Source organism: Ambystoma mexicanum, chromosome 6q (genome assembly GCF_040938575.1).
Source record: "Ambystoma mexicanum isolate Mex_15411 chromosome 6q, UKY_AmexF1_1, whole genome shotgun sequence".
Lineage (NCBI taxonomy): Eukaryota > Metazoa > Chordata > Amphibia > Caudata > Ambystomatidae > Ambystoma > Ambystoma mexicanum.
Window position 1 is genome coordinate 467514662 of NC_090937.1, and position 11824 is coordinate 467526485.

The following is an 11824-nucleotide window of genomic DNA, read 5'->3' on the forward strand; positions in this document are numbered from 1 at the left end:
GCAGTGCGGAGATGCACTAGGGGCATTTCAGAAGATAACAAAGGAACTAGGGGTGCCATTGGCACGGGAGAAAACGGAGGGCACAGTGTCCATCATCACCTTTTTGGGGATTGAAATTGATACCGAACAGGGCACTTGTCGCCTCCCGGCAAAGAAGGTGGCAGAATTTCAGGAATCAGTGGATATATGCCTCAAGGCCAAAAAGGTGACGTTGACTCAGCTACAGCCCCTAGTGGGACAGCTACATTTTGCACTGAGAATGATCCCGCTGCCTCAGGCAGAAATGACAATGACTCCCTTCCCCTGAAAACTCTGGAATCTGGGTGCCCCGATTTAGCACCTATGATCGAAGGATCTCTGGCCAGGAAGACTAAAACAGCTTATAAGAAAGCATGGCAGGAGTATCAGTTGTTCTGTGAGAAGGAGGGGAGAGGGGAAATGTTCCACAGAGATTCATTATGGCACAGGGGTGTCGGCTGGGACAGTGCAAGTAAAGGTGGCAGCAATCAGGTTCATGGCTGGGTTGCGTGGGGAGATGAATCCTACTTAGACTTTGCAGTAAGGAAGGCATGAACAGGCTGGGGAAGAATGAGGGACGGGCTGGCAGACTCGCAGCGCCTGTTGGACCTACAGAAATTGGAGAAGTTGGTCCGGGCACTGAGGGGAGTTTGTAGGAATAGTTACGGGAGCACGCTCTTTATGGCGGCTTTTGTCACGGCCTTCTATGGGGCCTTCAGGTTGGAAGAGTTGATGGTGGCCTCCAAAACCGATATGGCAGGGGGGCTTGCCTTATCAGACGCCCTTTTTTTGGGGAGGCTGTACAGGGTTTTGATTTTTGTAAAAAAGTCAAAGACAGACCAAGAGGGAAAAGGGGTGGTAGTGGACCTAGCAAGGAGCAGGAATAGAATAATCTGTCCAGTAGCGGTGCTGGGAGACTTCATGGCAATCAAGGGGGATTGTGGCTGGCCCCTTGTTTAAGCACCAGGTTCCAATTTGGGGCAACATTTCAGAAATCTATTACTGCAATAGGACTAGGTGTGTTGGGTTTCGCCCTGCACTTCTTCAGAACAGGGGCCGCCACAACTGCGGCTGGACTTGAAATGCGGGAAGGGGAAAATCATGAAGATGAGGAGATGGAAAACAGCAGCCTACAAGAGGCACATAAGGCAACACTTGGCCTGCTAGAAGCGCCATAGCAGTAACTCTGGAGAACAGGAAAGAAAAAGGGGTGGGGGGATGTCAAGAAATTAAGAAATGAATGACAAGTGGGTGTATCGTCTGGAGTATCTGATGCGAAACATGTCTATTTTCATCTATTATTAATATAGGATGACACCAGTGCGGGTTTCTTGGGTAATCAGTCACTCCTTCATAAAGTGGATGGAGAGGAGAGTGAAAGGACAACAGGAATGGCACAATGCAAATAAGGCGGCAATACACTGGATTGGAAGGGGTGGCATGTGAACAGGACACGTGTGCAGTATCATGATTGAATACAAGGCGAGACAACGCCTGCTTGAGCTGAATGTAGTGATTATACATATAGGAGGAAATGACCTGGTACCGTTGGTACGGAAAGAACTTTGGATGGCACTGGTGTCTTTGTTTGGGTGGTTGAGCAAATTTTGCCCTAACGCAGTGATCGCCTGGTCACAAATAATTCCGAGAACTAGATGGGGAACGCCAGGGTAAGCGAGGCCCACGAACATTTCGGCAAGAAAGTTGAACAATGGACTGAATCGTTTGGCTGGGGGGCGATTACGGATAGTGCCCAATGGCTTGATAAGAGGTGTGGACAATATACGTTGCAATGGAGTTCATCTGTCCTAACAGGGGACGGACTTGCTGTTTAAAAACATTTTGGCTGTGATGAACACAGCAAGAGCTGGGGGGAGTACTCCTGATGGGTTGGTCGAATGTCCTGTGGCAGGCCGGGGTGGACCAGGTGGTCAGTGCTTTACCCCTCCCGGGGGGGGCCCCGAGGCCAGTTAGGCGCAGTGATGAGGGCACATCTGCCTCTCACTGGGATGGCTTCGGCCCGGCAAGAGGGTCTGATGGGAATTCGAATGGGGAAAGGGTCAGGAGGTGGAAGGTACCGGACAAGGGAAGGGTGCCTCCTGGGATCAGCACCCCAGCATAGGGTGCGACGGGGAGGTGTGCAATGCTGTAGCGGGGACCTCACCGCTGTAGGGCACAGAATGGGCAGTTACACCTGGACTGCCTGTCACAAGTGCGGATTTGCCTGTAAATAGTGCGGATTTGTTTTTTATGAAATAATGTACCCTTTGTGGTTATGCAATAGATGGATATTTAGGGTCGCGTTTAAATGTGAATATGAGGATTATGCTTAGTAATGTTAAAAGGATTAAACGTGGCCTAAAATACTTCCAAAGAAGAGAGTCTGTGTGTTTCTTCAGCATGACAGGGACTGCCTCCCTGCAAAGTCCATGATGCCTCTTCCTCAAAGTGGGAGGGCTTTTGCCCTCCCATGCCCTATGCTGGGGTCGCCCATGTTCACTTCCTTGGCTATGTGTTGGCCTTGGCTCTTGTCAGCGCAGACCCTTGTGCTAATTTGTTGGAGATGTTAATGCCTCTACACTAGAATATATTTACCTCCCGCCTGTGACATTGAAACACTAACAATGTCAGTGCCCCTCATGCCCCTCATGCCCACTCAGCCACAGCACCAAAAGCCAAAAGCTTCCTCTGCCAATGACATACATGTAATAATGTTCTAGCCACACACACTGGTGGTTGGTACTTTTGGGCGCAAGGGTAAGGGAACCTTCACCCCTTGTTTCTATGCTCAGTGAAAGAAGTAAGGCTTGATTACAAAATATACTTACATCTTTCACCTAGTGCGGTGTGCCTTGAGGCAGCCTGACCACCATATGCATTGCACACGCGTGATTCTCCATGTTGGCCTGGCAGTCTGTAGCGTGGTATGCGCTTCTTTGGAAAACATAGGGAGCAGCTCAGGAGGACTCAGAGGGTGACAACCTCATTCTTTGCCTCTGAGGGACATTAATCTGGCTTGGCGATAACAGTCATATGATGACATATTCCAAATCTGCTCTTTTGGATTTTAATGTTCTGCTTCCTATATTTGACTTATGATGACTGTTTTATTTCTTGGGCCTCATCTGATGCAGATGACTATTATTTTATTCAACATACAGCATGCTAGTTAGGGGCTGCCCTGGCACTAGCCTGGCCGTGGTAATATTGCTACGACTGTTTCTGAGTTATGCAGGCTCATGCAGCACTGTCTGCTCTCATGCAGGCCCAAGCTGCTGACATAGGTGCTAAGTGTGTCCATAATCACAGTGCCAGGATACCAAACCAGAGAGAGAGAGAGAGAGAGAGAGAGAGAGAGAGAGAGAGAGAGAGAGAGAGAGAGAGAGAGAAGAGAAGAGAGAGAGAGAGAAGACAATGTCAGACACTAGATTGAGGCAAAAGCGAGTCACGCCACCCAAAGCCCCAGCCCAGCCTACACCAATTCCTTCTCGAGTTTAAAGCAGAATGTTCAAAATTCCAATCCCTAAAATGCACTGCATGAGCCGAACATCTCATGCACTTGAAACAATGAGATAAATGCTTTGGGGCATAAGACCATGCTCTTCACTGAAATAGGATTTCCTCTAAGCCTCGAATACTGCACACAGCCATACTAAGAGCTGAGCTCGGAAAGCAAGATATTTAGGATAAAGTGCTGCAGATATTAGACCCTAAACACTAAGATTACAGCGGGATAAGTGCATGCAGTGTAATGTTTATGGATCATAGAAGAGGACCATGGGAAGGTGTGGGCAGGAAGAAGATCAGGGAACATTCGGCAGGGTAATGTGGATGGAGGGAAGTGTCCCACTGTTTAGATTATAAAGAGATATATGAGGAAATAGAGGGTGCACCTCACCTTTGCTTTCATATCTCTCCATATAGGATCAAGACTGGATTGGCATGAATACAGAAAGCCTAATTTCTAGGGATGTGTTTACAGTAATAGGTCAGGTACTACATTGGCCTAGCATCCAAAATCACTGCAATATTTCACACCTTTACCGAGAAGCTGAAGTATGGATGATCAGATAAATTCAATAACCTCAATGCGAGGCCTCCAGAAAGAGAGCAAGAAGCACACCACTGGTCAATCCCCATCTTGAAACTTTCAAATGCTGGGGTGTTGAGTTAGGTAACCCATGCAGTGCCAACAAATGCATCTTTCTTCATTTACGGTGGTGTTGACATGGATGTTGATCCCTTTGCCAATTTCCCAAGCCCCATGTTCCTGGGATCAGCTCTGAATCCTTCCTTCAGGTAAACAATTTCTCTGTCTCTGGTGAATCCCAAAAACCCATCCCTCCCGCTAGTAACTAGATTATTATTCTGGGTCACTCCACAGAATCATAACTGCATATAGGTAACTGGCTCATCACCTCTTTGCTAATTTTCAGAACCCATTTTCCCAACATAACAGTACCTTGTGTTTGTGTAGCGCTTACTGTTGCAATTTCAAATTTTAATGGCAGGTTATCTCTTCATACTGATTCCCAGAGATCATTCTTTCTAGAGGTAGCAGTTCTTTTTCTGTGGCCAATCCCCCAACCCCACTTTTCCCTAGTTGACAGATTCGTTCTCCTTGGGTAAACCCCAAAACTCTTACTTCGTAAAAGGGATTTATTATTTTTGCCCCAGAGCAAACTCCCTGACTTCACCCTTCCTACAGGTGACAGATTCTCTATCCTCTAAGAATCGTTAGACTCATCCATCCTTCAGGTAATAAGAGGGGCTTTGTTCCTGTGCCCCTGCATTTTCTCTAAACCCATTATTTCAATTGGTAAATGTGTGTTACCCATTCTTTTTATGAGTGAGACAATGCCCAGAATCTAACAGGTGAAAAAAAGTGGTGTGTCCCTGGGACAATGGGTACACTTCTTAGAGGTGAAATGTAGAGTTTTCCCAGAATCCTTCTGCCCCTAGAGGTGAAAGGTAGTTTGTGCATGAGCAAATCTCCAGACTCCATCCCCTACAAGTGACGATTTGCTATCCATAGGCAAACCCCAAGAGTGCAGACAATTTTGGGGTGACAGCCCATGGGGCTTGGTGAATTCCCTTAGCTTATGCTTTCCGCAGGTAAAACCTTATGTCAAAAACCCTTCCTTCCTAAGTGAACAGCATTCCTCACTGAACCAATGCTTCCTACAGGCCATAGGCCTTTCCTTCCTGCAGGCTTCAACCATATTGTCAGTGTATACAGCTATTTTACTTTGCATTAACTACAACAGAATAAGTTTGCAAAGGTGAGCTACTAAACTGCTCCAAGGTCACAATCCTAACTGTGCATCTGGTAATATTGGTCCTCCCAAAATGTCATTGGTGGTTGCTCCCCTGCATGGGAGGACAAGTAATTGGGGGTAAAACCGTGAACATCATTAAAACAAACATCTGCAAAGCCATTATGATTGGAATTGTGCCTAGCGATCAGGACAGGACAGGGACAAATCAAATCACAAATCAATGTTTCTGCAGAACTTAGTCGGTGCCATGACACAGAATGAAGAGCTGCAGTAATAATTTCTGAATTACAATCAGGTCAGTGGCACATATTTTTGACTGAAAACCAACACCGAACAGCAGAGGCACAGGCATTTTTACAGAGTTTATGGAAGGTCATGACAGGGAAAGACGGGGTGTTGTTAAGAGACTAGGGCTGGTCATTCCTCCTACCATCAGGATCGGGTAATACAACGGCCCATGCCGGGCATTAAGGCACAAACAAGACAAACAAGACAAAGGCCTATCTGTGTGACAATATTTGGTTTTCCACCCTAGAAGCAAAGAGGTGGCTCTGGGCCTTGCACATGGTGCCAAGCAGTAGGCACATTGACTCACCCCCTCACAATTCATCGTCCCCACAAGCTGGCGATCTCTGGCAGGCGCTAAACATACACTTCCGGACTGTGTAAGAGACTCAACACTTTCTCGTGGTGTTGTATGAATGCTTGAGATATGCAAGGTAACATTACTATCCTCCACAGCCGCTGAGACTATTAACCCAGTGCTGGAAGAGATGTTTGCAGAAAACGGCATCCAGGAGTCCATCACGGTCGACAATGGTCCTCCCTTTCAAGGAAAAGCGTTTGATCAATTCTTAAGGTTCTATGGGGTCACTCATAAGATTATGACTGTCCGAGGCCCATGGGGACTTGGAGCACTTAATGAGAACACTCAACAAGGTGTTCTGAATTGACTTCGATAGAGTCAACCCCTGGAGACCACACTGACATAATTCCTAATGGCTTATCGCATGACAGTGAACTCCACCACAGGGATTTCCCCAGTTGAAGCCTTTCTGGGTCGGAAGGTCATATTGGTAGTCCCAGATCATGCATCCCGGAATTGAAGAGGCCATACCCACATGTGCTGTGCAGTGCACAAGGGACCACTAACCAGAAAGAGAGCAGGAGGCAGCTCCTAAGAGACAGTTCAATGGAGGTAAGGAACTCAATGCTAATCCACACTTTCACCCACATCGCAGTATGGTAATGGGTAGAAAATGATCAATGGTGACAGCATAAGGAAAGGGCTCCTCACTAACCTGCAACATTTGCTGGTTCTACAGGTTTGCTGGAATGGCGACCCCACAGAGTCTGATGGCTGGCAGTGACAGTGATCACACCCAAATGCCTTCTACGTTTCTAAGTATCAGTGTCTCAAGAAGAACACTGGAGAATGATCACAGTTCCTCAATGCAGGAACTTGCCATACATAAACAGGCCTTCTGATACCCCTGCCGATATAACAGAAGAATGCCCGGACGATTTGGAGACTATATTGTAGAGTAATGTTATATGTTACATATCTCTGTGTGACTTCAAATCCAAACAAATGGCATACAATTTAGTTTTTGATACAAATACATATTTTTGAATTAATAGGATCAGGCGAAAACAATGATCCACTGTGCCTCTGCCGGCACAGAAGCCGGCTTGCGCTTTGGTGATAATCCCAGCTTTGTCTTTCCAATTTTGCAGTCTGGTCAGGAAGATTTTACCAACTATCTTCCCGACACAATTTAGTGAAGAATTTGGACAATAGTTCTCTGGCAGACCCCTGACCCCTTTCTTATGAACGGGGACTAGGTTTGCCTTTCTCCTGGTTTTAGGGATTACTCCAGAGAAGATAACAGCATTAAAGACCTTGTATAGAATTGGGACCCAAATAATTAATTCACCTTTGTAGAAATCAACCGGTATCAGATCTGGATCAGCCCCTTTGCCTGACTAATGGGAATGCAAGGCATTTTTGACCCCATCAGTCAAAATATGCCACTTCCCGGGCATAGTCCAGTCATTGCCTTTTTCCCTAAGCCAGTCCCTATTAATGAGTCTGTGCTTGCATACAAACTAGAGAAGTATTGTCACCACATACCAGCAGAAATATGGCATTGCGAGACTTGATCGACATTCGTCTCGTTTGATGATACCAGTCTCCAGAAGCCAACATTGTTCCCCTGCGCTAGTGCCATATGCATGGCTTCCCACCATGATTTTACATACTGGCTTTTTTCCCTGGAAAATAGGGCCTTATATTTTGCCATAGAATCTCAAAGGAGGTGCTTATCAAGGGCTGCACTAGATCTATTACATAAAATAATAGCTTTCTTTGCCCTTGCACAATCCCAGTCATAACAAGGGTTGTATACCATCGCCTTTTTATTTGATAGGCCTACTAAGTATGTTAGAAATGGGATTAGTTTCCTGCCTATTAATTCAAATTCCGTGATAACCATTCTATCAGGCAGGCTATTGCTATGGATGTTGCCCAAATTATCTTTGATGGCATCATAGGCTTTAGGTTTCACAGATCTTTTCTGTCATCCGACACCCTGTGATCCCCGCCCCCTTCGCCCTTGGACGCTCTGGGCGGGATCTAGAGGAGAGGAGCGGCAGCCTTCTAAGCGTGTTGAGAGAGGTTCTGGGGTCTCTCTTTTTGGCTGCTTGCCGTGTGGTGTGCTGAACGTGCAGGGTTGGGGGCAGTGAATCTAAGGAGGCCCATTTTAGCAGGTACAATTTGTTCCCTTTGTCTGCTTTCTCCACTCCCCCTTTTCCTTCTTGCCCAACCTGCTCTATTTCTCCACTGGTAGGCCCCTGCTCCTCTCTGTGTCTCTCCCTATGCGCCTCTCTCGCTTTCTCTCTCTGCACCCCTCTCTCTCTCTCTCTCTGTGCCTCTTACTCTTTGTACCCCTCACTCTATGTGCTTCCCTCTCTCTGTGCCTCTCTCTGTGCCTCTTTCTCTCTGCACCTCTATCTTTCTCTGCACCCCCTCTCTCTCTATCTTTCACTCTCTCTCTCTCTCTTTCTGCTTCTCTCTCTGTCTCTTTCTCTTTGTTCCCCTCTCTCGGCCTCTGTGCCCCCTCTCTCTCTGCCTCTCTCTCTCTTCATTTTGCTCTCCCTCTTCCTTTATCTCTTTCTTCCCCATTTCTCGCAGCCCTCACCGTCTCAACCAACCCTTTTCTCCCCCTGTATCCCCAGAGGCTCTCTTTCCCTCTTTACCTCTTCCCATCAGCCCCCCCCCTCAAGCATTTCCCTCTCCAACCCTTCCCTTCCTCCCTTGGGTCCCCTTCACCCCACCCCTGAATCCAAGGGTACTCCCCAGGCTCCTCGGTCCCATGCCAGTGGGTGCGCCCAGCTAGTATGCCTGCCATCATGCCCCACCTAGTGCCCACAGCCCAGTGTATGCAATCATCTGTTTCCAGTGTGCTGAACTTACTCTGCTGGCAATGAGTCTACTTCTCTGCCGGCTTGATTTCGGCAAAGGCTTTGGTGCCTTAATTTGTGTTCCCACATTTCGGCATAGCCCACCTGTTATTGCCAGAGGGGGGACCCAGTCCACATACACAACACCCCCTCACCAGGGTCTGTTAATTCGCTGGCCCAAAACTGTGGCCCTGCCTGGGGTCTCTAATACAGCATTGCTAGGGGGGCCTAGGAGGCTATAGCCCCTGGTCTTTTGGTTGTAGCCCCGGATAGAATCTCAGGGGCTACAACCAAAAGGCTACCTAGCCCAGAGTCGAGACAGGCCCCACATTAGCGTAGCCCCGGATCTTTTCCAGACCTAGCAACACCCCTGGCCTTGCCCATTTTGACCTGCCTCTCACATCCACAGGTGGATTCGGAGCTTTAGAAAATGGAGAAAGTGGGAGATATCGAGGCTTCTGCGTGGGTCAGTCCGATAGTTGTGGTACGAAGATCTCAGGAGTCTGAAAAAGAATATGGTGGCAGAGAGATTTCCCTTTTCTGAAGATCAATGACTTATTCAGGAGTATGTCTGGTGCGGAGATGTTTTAGTTTTAGTTGATGGACTTGAAGTCAGCATACCATGAAGTGGAACTGCATGAGGATTCTATGGATTTAACAGCATTCAATATGCGTTTGGACTATACGGGGGAAGGCATATCCCATTTAGATTAGTGTCTGCAGCTAGTGTGTTCTGGAGGGTCATGTGCAGGCTGTTGGGGAGTGAGAATGGAGTGATGTATTACCAGGATGATGTGTGAGTGTGGAGGATGAGTGAATAGGAACATGATCAGAAATTGGGTAGAGTTTTGAGAGTGTGGAATTGTTGAAGAAAGCTGCACTCACCATAGCACTAGAAAGGTGTACCTTTAGGATAACCACAGTGACATATTTAGGACATGAAGTCTCTGGGAATGGGATACTACCCTGCACGATACCTTAGCAGACATCAGAGTCATATCTTAGCCTGGGAGTAAGGCAGAGGTGGCTGCGATTTTTGGCTCACATTGAATTTTATAGCAAGTTTATTGGAAAATTGTTGTAAAAGACTAAGTACTTGAAGGAACTCAAAATGAAGTGAGTGGGTGTTGTATGGTCAGAGGCATGTTAGGAGGTAAAGTTGGATATTTTGCAGGCACCAGTAATGTCTGGGTTTAAGGAAAATTAAGTGACAGTGGTATACACTGATGTCAGTAAATCAGGATTAGGAGCAGTGCTCCTGCAGGTGGAGGCTGGACAAGTATACAGGATTGCATTTGCTTCCAAGACCCTTAAGAGTGCAGAAATGAGATGCACGCCGAAACAGAGAGGGGCTTGCCCCATGTGTGTGGCCCATAGCAACATTTAAGATGTATCTGTGGGGGAGGATGTTTGTTTTAAGGACAGATCACATGCCACTAGTCAGTTTTCTCAATAAAGGAGGACTGGAGGGCATGTCCAGAAGGCTTATGAAATTGTGAGCAGTTTGCAAGGTCTGCAATGTTTGACCGAGCATGTTCTAGGTAGACATTACATGGTTGCTGATGCACTGTCTAAAGTGGCAGTGCTTAAAGTCAGTGGAATGGTGCAGAAACAATGGAGATGATGATATTTGGGATATATTTAGGTGCGGTATAATGCCAGACAAAGTGACTGGGCTGAGGCATGAAGCCACAATGAAGCATATCAAAAGGTGAAGGAACTGTTCTAATCCAATCGATTTGGTGAGTGGGAAGGTGAGGAGATTAAGGAGTATAGGAGAGTCCGGAAACCTTTCCATTGATGGCATGTACCCTGTGTAGAGGTCACCAACTGATTGTTCCCAAGGGGATAAGAAATAATGTTGTTGAGCTGGAGCACAAGGGCCATTTGGGGGTAGGAAATACCAACGCTCGAGTTTGTGCTTATTTCTGGTGGCCTAGCGTTGATTGTTTTGTGGAAGTGAAGGCTTTAGATTTTGGTGAATGTGAGGATAGTGACAAGAGGCTTCACACTTATACACTTATACAACTAGTGTGAAGGTGATGCTGGTCCTCAAATTGCCATGGGAAGACATTGTGATGGATTCATTAGGTCCATTTAACACGAGAGGCTCAAGGGATGCCTACATGGTTGTTATCCAAGTGGCCTGAAGTCTGTCTAGTAAGAGATGTTACATCCAGCAGTATAATTAGATTTCTTGGACTACCATTTTGGGGAGAGGGATTTCCCAGGCTTCTGTTGTCAGACAATGGTGCCCAGTTGGCATCAAAGACATTTGAGAATGTCCTAAAAGGATATGAGCTTGAATATGTTACCACAGCCATGTATCACCCACCGGGTGATGGATGTGTAAAGCAGTTCAATCACACCTTAATGGATGCCATAAGTATTGTAGTTGGAGCAAGAAGAGATTGGGCCAGGGCGGTGATGGAGAGAGTGTTGCAGAATCGGTTGGCCCCTCATGCAGTGATGGGAGAGTCTTCATTTGAAGTTCTAGAGGGATCCCAGACAAAATACCCATCTGTGTCCAGTATGGATGGAGCGATCGAGAATGACGCACATAGAAGCAGAGGCAGTGAGAAACAAAATTCATGGAAGTGAGGTGAGAGGCAAGGAGGGGTATAAGTAGCAAAAGTGGTGCAGAGAAGTGAAGGTGAGGCGAGTGAGATGATTCAAATTGGATTGCTAGGAAAGGTAAAAAAAGGTCAGTCCTGGTTTACCAAGGAGGTGGAAGTGGTGAGAGATTTGGGATCTTCAGTAATGGTCAAAGAAGAGTGTGTGTGGAGTAAAGGAAGAATTTTATTGGTTGGAAAATGAAACAGGGGAGTTGCAGTGAGTCAGTGACAAGGTGCTTGAGCCGGAGTCAGACTTGTGCCGGATCGCCTAAAGTTCCGGAAACTCCTCAAGACCTTTCTCTTCTCCTTCTCCTTCCCTCCCCTACTCCCCTGCTAATGCTCCCCTGCTGCAATGACTGGCTGCCTGATCCCTTCTGAGTCCTATTGGGGCTGGGCCACCCCCCTCTTGTTTTCCGCAGTGCCCAACCACAAGTACTTGCCTTTTGGCAC